Raw genomic sequence first — 18,972 nt, 5'->3', positions numbered from 1 at the left:
TCACCAGGGACGATGCCTCGAACCCAAGTACAGAGCCTTGACCCAGGAGGACAGTCCCTCCACTGAGAGGGCAGAGCCTCTCCTGATCCTGAGTAAAGTCAGAGAGCTCGGAATGCAGAGGGAGCGGAGCCTGGAATTCCCACACAGGGCCTCAGTGTGGGACCTTGCTCAGTTCTGGGGGTCACCATCTCTCGTGGGTCACGATCTCCAAATCCCACTTCTGACACCATATATGTCAACTTAAAAAGCAAATTCACCAGTTATTTTACCCTTAAAACAAGTTTATTTGGGAATAGCCAGAAGAATAGCAATTTGAGATATGCATGTTATGGCACCATAGGCACATTCAGAGAACAAAGGAACAGGCTTGTTTTCACAGAGAAAACGGGAGAACAGGGAGGGCTGTTCTGAGAGAAGGTCCATGGGGAGAAGTAACAGTTCAGGGTTCCAGTGGCTTCTCATTGGCTGGGCTGTTGCCGGGTCGGGAGAGAAGTCTTCCTTCAAGGGTGAAGTAGCTGTACTTCCTGTGGGAGATGCAAGCATCTGTCTCTTCCTATTTGGAGTAATTGACAATGTATGATAGAGCATGAGGACTCCCCCTACAGGCCTTCCTGACTCCAATTTAGTTGAGGTTTCTCTTATGCATTTCACAAAACCTATAAATGACTTTTTCCTTTTATGACAGTTTAAACAAATTTAAAATTTTAATTTTTTCCCATCCTTCTTTTTCAGGTGCTAGTAAGGATCACGTATAGATTCAAGGTTAAAAGGTGCAAAGAGAAGATTTCGGTGCCATGATGCAACAGAACTCAGTGCCTGGGTTTGGTGGCATGAGGGTGAATGCTGTTGTATGGGTAACCTCTTTGTCAGCTGGCCTTCTGGGGCCACGCCACCTGCCGAGGACACCCCAGCCTCTCCTGCTCACTGACTCTGTTCCACTAGAAAATGACCCACGTCCACCCCCACACCTGGGTCCCTCCTCTTCCCTTGACTGGGACTGCTGACCTCACTCGCTCCTGGGTGCCTCAGGCTGCTGGGCCTGCCTCACCGCCCACCCTCTTGGCCATAGCCCCACACCCAGCAAATTAATACTCTAGCCTTCCCAGCCTCTCTCCATGAGCTGCTGGGCACCACTGTGACCAACACGCATCCCAGCAGGCCAGGCAGGCTCCTAGTGAGCCCTAGTTAGCCCCTAACCAGAGCCTAGTTAGTCCCCAGTCATCCTCAGAGCCCCCATCCTCTCAGCAGAAACAGCACCTCCTCTTTCACAGAGAAAAGAGCAGCCACAGAGAGGAACCCTCAACTCCCTTCCATGTCTCCCCGCCTCATCCTCTCCCTCCCTACTGGCCCCTTAGCACCAGCATTTACTCACCCTGAGGTCTCTCCCTCCCAATGGGAGCGCCACCCCTGGCCCTCATAGGCCCTTAGGTGCAGGGTCTGTGCTGAGGCCTGACTGTCACCTCACCCAGCCTCCTGAGGACCCCGCCTCAACTGAGGGAGCTGGGCCTGCAGGGTTCCCTCTGCCTGGACTGCTCCCCACCCCCACCTCCCATAGCCACAGGGCGCCCTCCCCTCCTCCCCATGGGCCAGCTCAGGCTCAGCTCTGCTTCGTGGAGGCCAGCCCATACCCCAGCCCGCCCCCTAGAGGAGGAGCTGCCTGCCTCTCCCTGCAGCTGTTACATCATCCTTTGGTTTTATCTCCTTCGCCACACCCACAGCTCTTGGACATAATATTAATTTGATTTGCACTTGTTTTGTCCCCTACCCTGTCAGCTGGACCATCAACCTTGGAGGTGAGCGCTTGTCTGTCTTATTCATAGATGTACTCCCAAGGCCTTGGGCAAGTGATTGTGGCCCCGAAAATATTTGTTCAATCAATGAATGCGTGGATGAACGAGCGAGTGACTGATTATTATCATCTTAATTATACAGGTGAGGAAACTAAAACAGCCCCCACGCCCAGCTTCAGCCTTCCAGCTTCAGCCTGCTGGCACCAGTTTCCCAGCCTGGGCTCCTTTTCTGCCTCTGTCTGTGCCCCAGCCCGGGAAGTCCTGCCCACTGGCAGCTTGCCTCATCCCATGGAGCCCTCCTCTGCAGGGCCACTGGGATTTTCCTCCCCACACTCCCGCTCTTGTGCAGGGTCCCTAACAAATGCCCCAGGGTTGGTTCAAGAGGAAAGAGGATTTATTAAGAGATGCCTGGTAGCTCCCAGGCTCCCGGATCAGGCCAGCAGGGGAGTCTCAGGACAGGCCAGGAGGCGTGGTCCAGCCCGAAGCAGCGCTCGGCCGTGCCTGGGGTCTGGGCTCACTAACCACACCTCTCTCCCCACCTGGCATCTGGGACCCTGGGGTTGGATGCCAGAACTCTACTCAGCCCCTCAAAGACTCAAAGGCCCCTCATTTTCTGGAAAACAGAACTTCCTGCGCAGCCTCACAGCAGCACCCCTGATAACGGAAACCCAGATCACTGCCCCTGCCAGGATCTAAAGGAGCCAGTGACAGAACTCTCTGGATTTGCCCTGGGGATGACCGAACTCAGGGTGTGGGAGGTTATCCCCCCTCACCACAGAGGGTAATGTGTCTGTGACTGGTCCAAGCGTTGGTTGGTGTGATCTGCACGGAAGCCCAGGGCAGGGGCGCCGGGCACCCCCACAGAGCGGGGATCTGCCTGCCCTGTATGTGTTCCTCTAGGAACAGTCGGAAAGCCCAGGAGGCTGCCACCACCTCCCCTGCTACCCTCCAACCCTTCAACCGCGGGAGTCTCTCCACTGTGGAGCAGGGCCCTGGTGGGGCTGGGAGATAGGAGGGCGGCGCCCGTCAAGGGGATGGGATGGGAGCAGAGGAGGCAGATCCCGAGGGGAATCTAGATGCCCACCCCAGGCCGACTGCCAGGGCTGGACAGTGGCCCAAAGAAAAGCATACCCCTTGTCCTTCCCCCGTTTTCTTGGTTGCCAGTGACAGGACGGTTTTGTCATGATGGTGACCTCTGTGCAGGAGGCACACCTGGGAGAGGGGCTAGATCTTCAGGCTAGAACTCCGCTGAGCTCCTGAACCAGATACCCACATCTTCCATCTCTTCCTCAATATGCCTGAACCCAGCCTCTCCAACCGGACATGGCCTTTTCTGCCTAGAATTGGCTCCTCCCTGCATCCCTCCCTCACTGAAGGCCATCACTGTGCACCTGGCTTCCTAGGCTAGCAGTCACTCCTCTCTCCCACCACCTGCTGATACCCCTGTATCAGTCTGTAAGCCTTGTGGGGTCGGTCTCTAGGTCTCTCTCAGTCTCCGTCGTTCCCTGAGCTCAGGCCTCTGTCATCCCTGCCTCTCCAGCTGCAGTAGTCTAACTGGCCCCCTGCACCCAGCCCGGCCTACACCACCTGCAGGCCCAGGCCTTTCTCCGGCCCACACTAGATCCTCTCTCTGCCCACTCTCTCATGGTGGCCAGAAAGGCCCTGTGCCCGGGTCTGGCCCTGCCTCCTCTCCGGCTGTGGTTCTCACTCGACACTCCAGCTGATTTCCTCTCTGACTCCTTCCCCTGCCTTGCTTCTGTCCATCCTTTACGTCGGAGCTCGGATGTCTCCGCCTCCTGGAAGCTCTCCCTGCCTGTTGCCCCTTCAGACTGGGATTTGAGCCACACCTCTATGCTCCCCAACACCTCGTGCTGGCCCCACCTACACTTCTCACACTGCACTGTGCACTCTGTGTTGACAGAGGCCGTATCTGTCTTGCCTCCTGCTGAATCACCGTAAGAGCCCAATGCACACTTCAGGGGCCAGCAGAACGCTGGGGCAGCCACGATTCCGCCCTCAATGCTTTTGGTGAGATGGAGGAGGAGATCAGGAGGCAGCTATGCCAGGACACAGTGGATTGGAGTGCTGTCTTGCACCCCAAGGCCTTTCCTCCTCCCTAACCATCCTCAGTGACTGTACGTAGGGATGGCACATGAGGCGGTTCTGGCTGACGAGATGTAAGCAGAAGGTGCTAGGCCCAAAAAGGCCCCGTCTGCCTCCTCGGGCCTTCTGTCCCTTCCCTCTGCGCACGGTACCTAGAGGAGCAGCAACATTCTGTAACCACAAGGATGGAGGTGATTTGCCAACGGTGGCAGAAAGATGAACAAGGTCCTGATGGCCTGGGCACCAGTCCCAGCCTGTCAGCCTCCACACTTCCTCTCCCAGTGGACACGGGCGCTATGTCTGGGTCACTGGCCAAGACCCTTGGGGAGACCCCCCAAGACGTCCTGGCTCCCCACTGGGGACATGAAGGCACTTCCTCTCCCCACCGCTGTGCCATCGCTCCTGCTCAGGAGACCCCACTCCAGGCACACTCCTGGGCCAAGAATCCGGTCAGGACGTTCCCAGGCTCTTAGGACCTTTTCTGATTTTACGTTTTGATCCTCAGTCTGAACTGAGGCTCCCTTGGTCCTCCTTGCCCGGGAGGAGGGGTAACATGCTGCCTGATCGCCAGCTCTGTCTGGCTGGCTCCCTTAGTGACTTTGGTTGTGGCTGCCAGAAACCCCCAGCCCACAAGGCTTGTCCCCTACGCCTGGAGCAGGCACTCCCCTGACCCAGCCTCCAGGGATTATCTGGGGCTGGCTGGGGGTGTGGGGTGGGAGCGGCCAGGCCCATCTCTGTGGAGTCTGAGCCCACATGTGCGTGTTTGGCTCAGCTATCGTGGACTTTGGGCCCAGTACCGTCTTGTGGGACACAGTTCTTTCAGCCCAAGGCCATTTGTGGGATTGGTCAGCATCAGCACTTTGCTCTCTGTTTCTCAACACTAATGACCCTGTAAACACCTTGGAGAGAACCAGGGGGTGCCAGCAGTCAAGAAGGCCTCCTGGAGCTAGGAGTGCTGCGTCCCCTGACAGCAGTGGTGGCTGATGGGGCAGAGCTGTGACACTTAACCCACACAATTGGGCAGAGAAAATGAAATTTCTTTTTTTGGTCTATAGCTTAAAAAACCCTGCCCAAATGCCCATTCTGGTTTACAGTTCAGTCCCATTCAATGACTATACATAGTCTCTCCCAGGCCCCAGAGGTGGCCTGCTCTGGTCTGGCTGCACCTGCTGGCACTCTGAGCCAGCTATAGCCTCCGTGAGGTCCAGCCAGTATCACTGGAGTGACCTCCACACCAGGCACCTCTGCAGCCAAAGAGCCAGCCTCTTCTGAGTCCTGCCTACAGCACATGGGGACTAGGGCAGATCAAGAAAATCAAGGCTCAGTGCCCCCTCAGCCTGCCCCTGAAATGCAGCCCAGGGGCAGGTCTGTGCCAGGTGGCCATGGGGCTGCTTGCTCTTTGTTTTGGCCTTACTCAGCTAATAATGCTCTCCCTGCTCTGGGCTGACCCTGGAGAGGGGTTTCTCTTTCTCTCTTCTCTTTCCCAGAATCCCCTGGGCAGGCAGGGCCAGCTTTGCCCCTTCCTTTTCATGTCGACCCCGCTCACATAAAAATTCCATAGTCTGACTCACCGAGCCTGGCCCTCAACACTGCTGAAGATGATTAAGAAAGTTCGACACTCTTCTTTCACAATCAAAGCCTAGGTTGCTTCTTCCTAAAACTGTGGCCAATGCCTGCTTACAGAACCAGAAGCTGATGATTACTTCCATCGCGTCTTTCGTTCTTTCTAGAACAAATTGGAATGCTCCCATCAACCTTAAAAATAAAACAGCCAGTTATTTTACCAGCAAAATGAGTTCATTTGGGAAAAGCCAGAGAATTGTGATTCAGGATGTGCGTGCTATGATGGACCATGGACAAACCCAACACACAAGGGAGAGGAATGTTATTTTATAGAGAAACACGAGGAAGTTGGAAGGGGTTGTTTTGAAGGAAAATCTGTTGGAGGGAATCAAGAGTTCAGGGTGACGAGCAGTTCTCATTATTGAGTTGCTGGGGTAGGTGATTTTTGTGTGGGATGCAATGCACATTTCTTCCTGTAATTGAGGATTCTTTGCTCTTGATGACTTCTTTCTGTTGGGGTCTGTAATTGATGATCTTTCCTGTAATTGACCTTGAGCGAGACTGCCTGGGAGCTCACCCTTCCAGCCCCCAACTCCATTTTAAATGAAGTTTCCCTTTATTTTCACACTCCCATATTCCAACCTTAGCTATAATTTGGGGCCACTTCTCTATCTGGGTTTTATTCCTGCATTTGCTCCCTTGCTCCTAGACTGTTTTGTGGCATGGAAACTGGCTACTCTACCATGGTAGTTGATATCACCCTAGTCCATTAAGATCCCAAAACCCTGTCCCACCTCAAAACCCCCTTCATCCCTGCTCTTGTGTATATTCTCTTCCCAAGAATTTGAGGTTAGAAGAACACAAGTCCCCTGTGGAGGTCAAAGAGTCTCTGGCCATCCAGGCCAAGTTCAAGGCCAGGCCGGGATCCAGAGGGACCTGCCCCGGGGACGGTCGTGCCTCAGGGCCCTGCCACCAGCTCCTCCATACCTCCAAGCTCTTTCACCAGGAGCAGTGCTTTAGTCCCCTTCCTGCCTCCAACGCAGACTCTTGGGAAGCAATTCTCGCCCTCCCTCTCCTGCCTCTTCCTGCTAGCAGGATGCCCCAGAGTTCCCACTCTCACTCCTGTGCCTTCCCCCACACTGTTAGGATCCCAAGTGCTGCAGATACGTTTCTGCTTTGGTGGCTATTTGGGGCTAATCCTTAGCCCTCCGTCCTCTTAGCTTTACTTACTCTAACTTCCGAAGCCTAAGTATCCCCAGAAACCAGAACAGCAGTGATGTCAAACCTCAGAAACCCTAACACCTGATCGTTACAAAGGTGGCATTCCTAAAATCCTTCACAGCTGGGGACCCCAGTTTGGATTCCATCACTCTCACTTATGACCCAGACTGTCAGGCAGGGTCAGTCCCAAAAGGGGTCCCTCCTTTGAAGGCCTTTAGTGTGGGTGTCGTGCCTAGAAAACCCCCTCCCCCTCTACCATCACTGAAGCTTGTATATAACCCTTTACCAGGACCTGATAGGAGTCCAGGGACTGCCAGGGAGGCTTGGGGACTGATGCAGCGACCTGTCATGGTCCCCACTGATCTTAGGCTCTCTGCCTCAGCTCTCACCATCTGGAACAGGGGCCCCACTTTCAGTGGGGTCCTCCTGTGCTGCTCCAACTGGCTAATTCTGGTTCCCCATCAGCCCCCAACTTCCTGCTCAGCCTGAGAATCCACATACAATATCCAGAACAAACTAAAGCTCAGCTGACCTTCAGGAGACTCAAGAACATCCAAAGAGACATGAAAGTGAAGACAGAGCCTGTGGTCCATGAAGAACCCAACTGGAGGAAGAGGACTTCCCAGCTACGAACGTTTCTGCTTGCTCTGGGACAAATGCTTTGTGATTGTTTCTGAGATTTTTGGGCATCCTTATGTTGTTTGTTACCCCACTGTTCTTAGCAGAGAAGCATTGAAAATGGTCAGGGACTCCATGCTTGACTGGGAGGTGACCAGGAAGCAGGCAGCTGGAGTGCCCCTCAGCGGCCACTGCTGAGGGCAAGGACAGGAGCCTCAGAAGGTAGGGTAGGTGGTTGCAGCTGTGAAGGGAAGAGGATGCTGCACTGAGACCCAGAGGCCCAAGCGAGAAAAAGATCCATGGGGAATGGACCCAAGACCAGGAAGCAGGATGGGGCTTAATTGGTAAGAACCCCATTATAAACATGGGGGACAGGGACAAGGAGTGGGAAGTGAGTGGGGTGGGGAGTTGGGGGTGACAAGGGGTGGCAGGTTTGGAGGACAGTGGGTTCATGCAGAGGAATCCCCAATGGGATTCCCTGTAGGGGTGGCCGTGTGGGGGCCTGCAGAAGCTCATGAGATTGAGCCAGATGGGCAAGGGTGGAGCCTCCAAAGCGGTGCCACACTCTCCATCTCCTGGGCCGAGATGCCAAGACCCGGAGGTTCCCAAGGCCCAGACTCATATGCTCTTTGGGGACACTATGGGATGCTTATGGACCTTCTATTAGGAGTGAGGGACTCGGCCAAAGCTGGACAGGCAGAGAGAACCGGATGCAGCGAACGTCAATCTGTCACCCCTATCTTTGCTCTGGGTATAGTTTTAGCCTGCATTGCCCAGCAGACACATTTGCATGCGAAGGACTCCAGCCCCAGATATCCCCACCCAGACCGGTATCAGCTTGGGGTTCCTCTTTCTAGACTCAGATATTTTCTCTCTTAAAAATAAAAGATTTAAAGTCCCTAGCAAGTATGGAAAGAGGGAAGGAACCCCTTAGAAGAGAGAAAAAGGCATCATCGACCTCTTCTAGAACCCATCTTCAGTGAAGTTCCTGAATTCCTCTCCAGGCTTCTCTGCCCCACCCCTGCCTCAGCCGTCTGAGATTTCCTGGACTTTGAGGTGCTAGGACCCTGTGGACCGGGGGAAATCTCAAGGTGTCTTCTCTTCTTTTGACTTCTCATTGTGTTGGCTGTTCTAGGGGCTCGGATGTAGCAGTGGCAGTGCAGTAGGCTAGAAAAGAGAGCGAGGCTGGAACCGCCTGTGCTAAAGCTGGAGAAAGGTCCAGGTTGAAGCTTCCGTCACCTGGGCAAGGGGCAGTGGGACAGCCCCGCCCATTCCTGCACCTAGCGCAAGGCCCATCCCACTGCCCATCACCAGACTGGCGATTGTCCCTCAAGAACTGTGCCACCCTGTAGGTTCACTGTGCACAGCACCACACTTCCCAATCTGTCAGATGCTCTGGGGACCGCGCTTCTCCCTCCCTTGCCCTCAGAGACCCCTCTGGACCATCTGGCTCTCAAGAACAGGCCCCACACCTAGGCAGGGACACAGAGCTACACGTTTTTGGTCCCTCCTTTCCCCGCCTCCAGAGGTCCAGGCTCAAATGACACTGGGGTTGCATCCCACCCCACAAATATTTCAGCAGGCCATCTGTGATACTGTGATTCATAAGAAATAGGTATTTGGTCACTGAGATGACCAAAATAAATTTCTCAGACATTATTTGGTCTTCACCCACAGTTCCTGGCTCACAGCTCCCAAAACTCTCAGAATTTCTTAAGTGATGAGAGTGATAAAGATGTTTTTTGTTATGTTAATGAGGTGACTTTTGGAAAGCTCAGGCTGGGGGCTGGTTGCCGATGGAGCCAACCATGTGATCAGAGGATTGGAACCGTCAGTCCCACCCCTGATTTCTGGGGCCGAGGGAGGCTTGACATTGATCAGTTGCCAATGGCCAATGACTTGGTCATTCATGACTACGTAATGGAGCCTCCATAAAAACCCAAAAGGACAGCTCATTGCCCCTTCTTTTTTCAGAGAGCTTCTTCATTGGGGAACTAGAACCCTTCCACATGCCACTGTGCCGGGCCCCAAGCTCCACGAGGACAGAAGCTCCTTTGTTCGGGAATTTGCCCTACATATGTCTTCATCTGGCTGTGGATTCATATCCTTTAATGTCCTTTGTGATAAATCGGTAATCCAGGGAGTGAAACAGTTCAGAACAAGCCTCCCCAAGATATTCCACTTTGGCACTTGAAATATTTTAAGCCAAAGGCAATCAGGATCCTGTGTGCTCAAGAGAAACTTTTGTCTCCCCCTTAAAAAAGTTAAATGGGGAGCCTTGTCCATGGTAAGAGATATTACCAGAAAGAACTTTTTGTGACCTATCTGTTTGAGGGCAAATCTGTAATTAGTGAACACCTGCTCTTATTGTCCTGTGCGTCACCCTCTTCCTCTCTGAAGCCTCAGACCCTTAACCCACTCCTTAACTAAAGATGGCATAGATACCTCATTCTGCCTTTTTGTCTCTGAATCCTTCATGTATGTGGGGTCTCTAACTCTCTCATGTATGTGGGTTTCCTGTACATATGCAATTAAATTTGCTTTTCTCCCATTAATCTGTCTCAATTTCATTTTTAGACTAGCCAGAAGAACCTAGAAGGGTAGAGGAAAATTTCTTCCTCCCCTACATGAGTAAACAGGTTTTCTCGAGTTCTGTGATCCTTTCTAGCAATTAATTAAACCCAAGGAGGAGGTCATGGGAACCTCTGGTTTATAGTCTGTTGATCAGAAGTACAGGTAACAGCCTGCACTTGGGACCGGCCTCCTGAGTTGGAGGGAGTCACTGGAACCTCCAGTTTGTAGCCAGCTGATCAGAAGCACAGGTGACAGCCTGGGCTTGTCACCAGACACAAACACAGGTTCTTTACCTGCCACACAACAGGGGCCAATAAAAGCTGGAACACCAGGCTTATGGCAAGGAAGAGCTTTTATTTAGGATGACATCAGCCAGGAGACGAGAGTGAGCCCTCAAATTTGTCTCGTCTCCTTAAAAGATGGGAAGCAGGAGGTTTTAAACCTTGTAAGGAATGTGGCCTCTTGTAGGGGGGAGGAGCCTGTGGCCTTGCTGGTTGGCGTTTTCCCACCAGCCTGCGTTTGGCCTTGTGAGGCTGCCTGCAGGAAGGGGGATGCGAGATAAGGGAATCCACAGGTGGTGTCCTTGGTTGTTTGCCCCCATGATGGGTGGTGGATCCTGGCACCAGGAAACTGAGGAGTTGGGATCTGGGAAGCTTCAGCTTCTTCATATTCTCTGGACATCAGTTTCCCTGTAATAAACCTGAAGAACTTCTAATTAGCCAAAACTTCAGTGTGAGCCCAGCGTGAGGCCACCTGGACTTTTAACAATTTATAACTACTATTTGCCTTGTGAAGCTCAGGGATACAAAGATTTAGAAAACCCATATTTACTTATCAGTGTAACTTAGAGAAGCAGGGAGGGGAGATGAGTGCTTTTGGTTTTAACCCCACAAATGCTGGGCTTAATGTAGGGGAACCATATCAGGGCCGCCATCAGGCTTGCGATGGGCGTCTGAAGTGGAGGGCAGTCTTGTGGGACTGAGCCCTTAACCTGTAGCATCTGATTCCATCTCCTGGTAGACAGTGTCAGAACTGAGTTGAATTCTTGGCCACCCTGCTGGTGTCCGAGAACCGCTTGTTGGTGTGGAGGAGCCTCCACACACACATCGCAATTGGGCCCAGGAACCCTTTGCACCATCTGTCAGGGAGCAAACACTGGCCAGCCCAGGCCCAGAATGCCTTCTCTACCAGCGTCCCGCAGGCCATCTCCTCAGCTGAGAGCTCCCCCTGGGGGGTCCTGGCTTCAGAGTCATGGAGGTTTAGTACCACCTTCATCCCATTTGAGAGCTGGTGTTTGCCCATCTGTTGTCATCCACCCATTCATCCATTCAACAAATACTCATTGAGTGCCATCTCCATCAGGCCCCCTTCTAGAAGCCGAAGGTAGAGCTGCAGCCAGGAATGACCAGAGCCCTGTATGCACAGAGCTTACCTTCTCGGGAGGAGAGAGAGACAACCAACAAGGAGACAGAGACAGACAAGACAAATCCAAATAATGATAAGCGCTGTGAAGAAAACAGGACCAGCAAGGCGACAGGGAGGCACGGAGCTGCGGGAGTCAGAGGAGACCTTCCTGAGGCGTCCAGGCTGAGCCGGAGGGATGGAGAGGAGCAGTGCACAGGAGGAGGAGTGTTTCAGGAGAGGCCAGACGGCTCCTACTGTGGGACCCCCTCAGGGGTCGGAGGAGCATATGATTTCATGGGAGAGGAGACCCCGTGGAGGCACCGGGGGCCTGGATGGATGGTGGAGCGGAGGCCTGCTCCCTAGGGAAAAGCCGCCAGCTACGGAAGCCTCCCTGCAGGGCCCTCTGCCTGGCATCTGCCTGACTTGTCTCTGACAGGAACTCTGCTCCCAACACCCACCAGGGGCCTCCCCTGCTGCCTCAACTCTGACCAGTCATCACTGAGGGAGAGGAAGGGCAAGCACAGCCCTGGCTCAAACCACATCTGAGTTCCTCTCCCCACTCCCACTCTGTCTGTCCCGCCCTAAGATGCAAGAACAGGTGAAGAACGATGACCCCCACTCTTCAGTTCAATCTGGCCTGTATTTACGGGCCACCTGGGCTGCGCCCTGTTTCCAGCCATCCCGGAGCCCAGCTGTGGCCCCAGCTCTGCGACCTGGGAGAAACCTCCTTCCTTCCCCTCCCTATACGCCAAACCTTATCACCCACCCCCGCTACAGCCCTCCCTCCCGGCTGACCCGACCGGTACAGGACTGATTATGGGTCCTCTGGTCCCATGTGCAAAGCAGCAATTCCAAAGCCCGGCCCGTCCACTTGGACGACTGTCCGGCTTAGGAAACCCTGGAGCCTGTCCCCTCGGCCCAGTTGCCACATCCTTCCCAAGCAGGTCTTCCCTTCCCTTCTCGGTCCCCTCGCCCCCACTGCCTCAGCCCCACCGCAGCCCCCGGCTCGCCTGAGCCTGCCCTACACTCCCTTGGTCCCAGAGGCCCTAAGCACCAGGTCCAACTCCTTCACTGACCTTGGAGAACTCAGCTCTTCCACCCCCACCGACATGTCATCAGCTGTTGGAGTGAACGTCCTTGCTGTCACAGCCAGTGCCCACGTTTACTCAGTCCTCTTTAGCCCCGAACCATCACCACCATTACACAGGCGCTTAGCACGAGGCCAGCTTCCCTGAAACTCTCGTTTATGCCCCAGAGGGGCTGGGTGGGGGGCTTTAAAAGAAATGCCGGGTCGGGCCTATGTTTAAGGAGTTTATTATCTTGCTGGCTAGAGAGAAGAATGCCTAAGAAACTCTTAGAGATTAAAACAAAGTTGAGCATAAATGGAGTATAATAAAGCCCTAAATAAACTGGGGGAGTCGGACAATAAAACTTTGCGTCGCCAGAGGACTGGGGCGACGGCAGTGGGGACCGAGGAAGCTCCCTGGAGAAGGGCCCAGGCAGGCTTTGAAGAGTGGGCAGAGCGATAAGGAGAGTGAGGAGTGGGGTGGGAAATACCAAAAAAACCCCCAAAAAGCCACAGCATTCTTAAGGGACACTATAGCATGAGACCCTGGAGCTGGGCTGGGAGGCCTGTCCCCTGCTGTCTGCTGCCTTGCTTTCGTGAAGGCGTGTGGAGGCTGGGCCGAAGAGGCCTGAGCAGTGGCTCCTCTCTTTGGCCTGTGCAAGAGGACAACCTGCTGAGGGGTAAGAAACAAGCAGGACAGGCCCTGGTAGGGGGGGCTTCGGTCATTTGGATTTGGGGGCATGCAGGAAGGAGAGACTGGCAGGGCAGGGCACCTCTGTACCAGGGAAGAGGCTCTTTCAGTGCAGCTGGGAGTGAGCTGACCATGGACTCTGTTGTTGGCACAGGCGGATGGTCAGGAGGTGGGGAAGGGAGGGCAGGAGCTGAAGCCACTGCCAGAAACAAGCACGAGGCCGCCGCCCAGCAGCACAAGTGTGGCTGCAGAAGAGAGGTTCCCATCAGATTGCCAATCATTTGCCCCTGTGTGGTCCAAAAGGATGGCCATCATTTCCCAGACTCCCTTCTCTGCTCTCAAGGCCCGGAATGCCCATCCTCCCGGCCACGCCATGTCAACAGAGCATCCTGCCCCAGCATGAATTTTCCTCTCTCTCCATATGTGTGGGTCTTCTTCAGCAGGCTCTCTCTGCCTCATCCTCTCCATCTCCCCAGCCCTTTTTAACTTGCCCCTGGATTCTGGAATCTCTGACATCGAGATCAATCCACAAGCAGCGAGCACTTGCAGCTGCTGCCCTCTCTGGCCCAGGCTATCCCAGGCTCTGCTGCCCTCTCTGGCCCAGGCTATCCCAGGCTCTGCTGTCCTCTCTGGCCCAGGCTATCCCAGGCTCTGCTGCCCTCTCTGGCCCAGGCTATCCCAGGCTCTGCTGTCCTCTCTGGCCCAGGCTATCCCAGGCTCTGCTGCCCTCTCTGGCCCAGGCTATCCCAGGCTCTGCTGTCCTCTCTGGCCCAGGCTATCCCAGGCTCTGCTGTCCTCTCTGCTCCAGGCTATCCCAGGTTGGGTTCACCATTTCATTCTATTCCTCCCCCTCTCTGCCTGCTAGACTCATTTTTCAATACCAGCATTTTCATCCTGCAATTCTCTTGTTCATCTCAAGTCCTCAGATCCAATGTAGGACGTGAGGAGATACGGTAGAGCCTCTGAGACTGAATGCACGTGTTAGATGAATGGCTCTACGTCGCTGGGAGTGAGACTCAAATGGAATCTGGGTAGTTTTTCAACTAACATAGGAGAAAACACCAATCCCATCAAACGGTACAAGATTCTGATTGGTACCTACCCTGTGACAGTCAGAGGTCAGGAGGAAATGTAAAGGCATTCAAAGAAGATGGGGGTCACGATGAAATTTACCCATGTAATCTGACAACCGAAGGCCCAGGATGTGGCAGAAAAGCAAAGACAAAGTCTGTAACGCACATCACAAGTCATGAAATAAATGGACGACTTGGAACGGTTGGCGCAGCCTCTAAGGAAGTGAGTGGAAGATATTAGCAGAAGGGAACCGAGCAACGGCCTGCAGCTCTGACAGACTGGAAATTCTACAGGAAGGAAGAGAGCAGGAGAAGCTGCACTCCCTGGGGGGGTTCAACGAGCAATTCCACTGCGCACGGATAAGGAGCGGTAACATAGCTAGAATGGGCTTGTTTTCAATAACTAAAATCTCATTTTACTAATAGCCCTGAGATGTCCCCAAAGCTTTCTAGAACTTTCTTTTTTCCAGTTGCACCGCTTTTCTGGATGATGAGTTCCATATGGTACCCTGTCAGTCAGCTGCCATTTTCGCTACTCAGGATAAGACTCCCCTCTCTCGGCTCCCGACTGCCGACTGCCGCCTGCTCTCGGTTAAGATAAATGACTGCTCCCTCAAATACAGCGTTTTCTCAGCCATAAAGAGAGGAAATAGGCTAGGTTTGTTCTCCAAAGTGACAGACCCCAAAGTGGGAGGGGTCGTTGGGGCAGCTCTTAACACCCACATGATAGCATTTAATACCCTAGTGGCAGAAGGAAAGCACCAGATATTCCCTCTCAGGTACTCAATTTCAGGCAAAGGAACTGTGATGAACTGTGGCAATTAGCAAGGGAAAAATGAAAAGGAACTATTTAAAGAGCAAAAACCCCACAGGAAGCCTGGGAGAATACTGGAAAACAGGAAAAAAAAAAAAAGTGTTTTGCCAACAAAAAATCTAGGCCCACAACCAGATGCCACAGGCAGCTGAATGCAAAGCCACCATGAGCAGAGAGCCTGCTGGGAGAGAGGGTCTGGGAGCCAGAGGCCTCAGCTCCTCACAGACACCCAAGGGCCCCTCACAAACATCAAAAGCAGGAACTCAAGAACGAGTGAGCTGCAGAAGGATTGCATTAGGGATAGAGCAACGGCAGGACAGACAGAACCCCAGACACACGTGTTGCAAGCTAGTGACAGCCACCCACCCAGTCTGCCAATGACACACAGAGGAAAGGGAGAAGGGCTATTGACCACACTGTGCAAACCAGGCCTCTCCCACGGCCACCCAGTTGGCTTCCAGGAGCTGCAGGAACCGTGACCAGGAGAGATGCTTCTGTCCTTGTCAGAACTCGGGCAAAGCCCTGATCATAGGTAATGCCTGTGCTTCGAAAAGTAAGATTCTCCACCCATCAGAGGCACTGTCACTGCTGTTAGTGGCACACTATAGTTAAGCCCCCCGTTCCCTGTTTTCTGGTCCATACATTGTAAGACCTAAAGAACGTCTGCCCAACAATTTCTAGCAGGGATTCTGAGAATCTCTCAGGAACCTCTGGGCAAATTAGAAAAAGGTACCCTCCTGGGTGGAGCCAGGGCAGCTGGGCCCTGCACAGCCTGCTGTGTGGGGCTGGCTTGACCTGGAGAGCCATAGTTGTAGGCCTTGCCACAGGGAACACTGGGTACAAGCCCTGGAGAATTCCAGAAGGGAACTGGTTTTTAGTATTTATGACATGGTTGGTCATCTGGAATGTCTTTCACCATAACTGGTGAGGGCATGGGGAGAAGACAGAGGTGGCCAGTTCTTCACCCGGAGCAATGGATATGAAGAACCACTGCCATTGTGGTGGCTGCTGTTTCCAGCCGGCCGGAAGGAGTCCAGCATCTGTTGGAGGCGATCTCAGAAGTGACTGTCCTTGGAGCCCAATGGAATTGCTTCACGCTAGATAGTCTCCTTCTTTTCAAAAAAATAAGCTTTTTACTGAAGTAGAATAAGCACATAGAAAAATGCCATAAAGGTATAGACCAATGCATTCCACCAACTGAGTGGACCCGTGGAACCAGCATCGAGATCAGCAAATAGAATACGGTGGCCCCCCGGGCGCTCTGGGGTCTCTTTCTGGTGAGCTCTCTCCCCGAGAGTAACCGCTATCCTGAAATCTAGCCCCAGCGATTACTTTTGCCTGCTTCTTGAACTTTACATAAAAGATTGCAAATAGTGTCTAGTCTTTGGTATCTGACCTCTTTTGCTCAACAGTTCTGTTTTGGAGATGCATCCACGCTGTTGCATAGAATTGCATAACATTCCATTGCAGAAATATACCACAATTTATTTATCCATCATACTGTTGAAGGGCGTTGGGGCACCTGGACTTTCTTTTTAATTGACTTTTTTCTGATTACAAAGATAATTAAACAGTCATTAAAAAGATGTCCCCATTTTTCAATTTCGTGGAGCACTCCAGCCCTGGAGTCTTGTTGGGGCCTCAACATCCAGGCTTCACTTCCTTCCTTGACTGCTTAGACCCTGGCTCACCAATGTTCACCCCTTTGGGCTCTTGCCCATACATCTCAGCCTCCTTACAATCCCCAACCCAGGGACAGTCCTCGCTCTGTCTTTCAGCCTCAGACGCTCAGGCCTCTAAGTACCGCAGGAAAGCCGCTGTCCGGGACAGTGCGTGCCCTTGCACCTGCCCTTTCACTTGGCTGCGAAATCTCCAGACTTCTTGCAACAACTAGCCAAAGACTCTGAAAACGCTCTCAGTAGCTATTTTGCTGAGGAAAGGGAAGGCCTGGAGCCCAGCGGCCTTCACTGGCCTCCCCCCACCCACCCTGTGCCCATCGACTACTCGTGCCTCTCTCCCAAGGCTTCCCAGAGTGGGGGTCTCAGAGCCCTCCACCAGCACCCAGGACCCCTCTCCCCCCACTCCAAGACTTGACCCCTTCAGGCTTCTCCCTCAGAATCCAGAAACCCTCAGCCCCACACTCTCTAAGGACATCTTCCCCTTAGGCTGCTAATGGGTAGCCCATTCCTTCCTTGTTGGGGCCGTGGAGCGCCCCCACTACCTCCACCACAGCACAGCTCCAGCTGAGCTCACTACCAGCCTTCCTAAGCCCACAGGGCACAGCACGGGCCTTTACAATGTCACCTCTAGGCGGCATCTGACATTGTCCCCCGTGCTCTCTCTCGAGACTCTTCCCTTGACTTCTGGGACAGCGATTTTCCTTAATCTGTCTCTCCACCCCACCCCTGCCCTTTCATAATTCTCTTTCACTGGTTTTCTTCCTGTGCCTGCCCCTTAAGCGTCAACTTTCCCCAAAGCTCTGGGTTAATCTCTTTCTTTCCTGGACCCCTCCTCTCAGCAACACTGACTATGGAGACCCCCATCTCTACCAATCCGGGTCCCACCCTTTCCCCTAAGTTCAGGCTTCCTATCCAGCCATTCCATCTGGGGGTCCCAGAAGAGCCTCAGAATCTCAGGGCGATGCCTCTCGAATAAAAGTATATTCAAGTTTTACAGGGAGAAATCAAACCATCAGGTGTCTACACAATGTAGAGCTTAGCAAAGCCTTGGCAGGCGGGATGCAGAGCAAGCAGTCTAGGCCTCCTGAGCATCATGGTGCCTCGTCACGCGGTGGGGAGGTCTCCCCCCCGACCTGAGAGGTGCATCAGAATTTCAGGTGGAGCGTGAGATTTGTGTATTTACCAAAAGGAGACATGGCTTTGAGAAGTTGAGTAACCACACTGGAGAGAAGTCAGGGAGTGCCCATCAGGGTGCCAGCAGGAACAAAGACCCTTCCACGCGGGCAGCAAAGCTCAGCGATCCAACTACCTACAATGGCGAGATCTAGGACGTGCTGCAGAGAGAAATCGAAGACCTGGAAGCAGAAGGAGCAGGCAGTTATGAGACCCAGAGAGGGCAGCTGTGTAGAAAGGGCAGCCGGGCCAGAGTTGTGGCCTCCCACCGAGGGACACAGCCCGGGCTCACCCTCCCCATCTACATTCGCCTCCCCATCGCGGCTGGTGTCTCTCAACCCCACTGGAAGATGTCATGGCAGTCCATTCCGGTCAGCCCCCTGCACCCAGACCAGGGTGGAGCGGCCTCAGAGGGGGTTGGAATAGGGCTCTGGACAAGAATGTGAGAAAGAGCAGAAACAGGGTGACATGTCAGCTCCATCAGGACGTAGAATGAAGAGGGAAGACTGTCCATGACACTGCAATAGAGACCAGGGAGTAAAACTGGAAGGACCAGGTGACATTCCTGGAGCCTTCACACCTTCCGCTCATCCATCCTCCTTGCGTAGTGTCTGGAGTGCTTATCAAGCCCCGCACTGGAGAGGACCTGCGTGCTTGACCCAAGGCGGAGAACGCCAAGGCCCGGCGGAGGGGACGATCAGTCAGCCTGCCCTCCGCCTCCCTCTATGATCTGTCCTGTCTTCAAAAAGGGCCCCCCGAGCGAGGGAGCTGGGAGAGGCAGTTGGGAAAAGAGGAAATAGGCAGATCCCTGGGGGTTGGGCTTTAAGGAGGAAGCAATCCGAGACAGAAAGATGTATCAAACACTTGCACGGATAAGAGAAGTGGGTCACCAAAAGCAGAAACACACGCGTATGTTTCCCAGTAGAGAACTATTACCAGTCGGGGGGTCTGGGGAGCCACGCTGGGACCTGTCTTATTCCATGGGGAGATGGGGTACACAAAAGAGAATAATGACACCCAGCGGGTAAATTCCCAGCACAGGGGACGGGGACGCTGAGGTGGACAACTGTAACCCGGCGTGCGTGGGGGAAAGCATGGCCTCCTGTGTGGCCTGGAGATGAAGACCAGGATCTGGGCCCCCCCAGAGCACGTGAGGCCAGTGAAAGGGTAGGGTCACCAGCGGAAAGCAAAGTAGCCCGTCCT

General features: G+C 53.6%; 1 long non-coding RNA gene and 1 other non-coding gene across 2 annotated transcripts; both read right to left on the bottom strand.

Annotated features, from left to right (window-relative positions):
• Positions 1-724: 724 nt before the first annotated feature.
• On the bottom strand, positions 725-18,679 carry LOC138919477 (uncharacterized). Its single transcript, XR_011429681.1, has 2 exons — positions 17,780-18,679; positions 725-10,569 (listed from the first exon to the last, which is right to left on the bottom strand). It is a non-coding gene; the product is annotated as an uncharacterized lncRNA (long non-coding RNA).
• Positions 17,679-17,769, bottom strand: MIR8909 (microRNA mir-8909). The gene has a single exon (NR_127895.1). It is a non-coding gene; the product is annotated as a microRNA mir-8909 (primary transcript).
• Positions 18,680-18,972: the final 293 nt, after the last annotated feature.

This window comes from Equus caballus, chromosome 20 (assembly GCF_041296265.1).
Source record: "Equus caballus isolate H_3958 breed thoroughbred chromosome 20, TB-T2T, whole genome shotgun sequence".
Lineage (NCBI taxonomy): Eukaryota > Metazoa > Chordata > Mammalia > Perissodactyla > Equidae > Equus > Equus caballus.
Note: the sequence above shows the minus strand (reverse complement) of the source record. Positions and strands in the feature narration are given on the sequence as shown.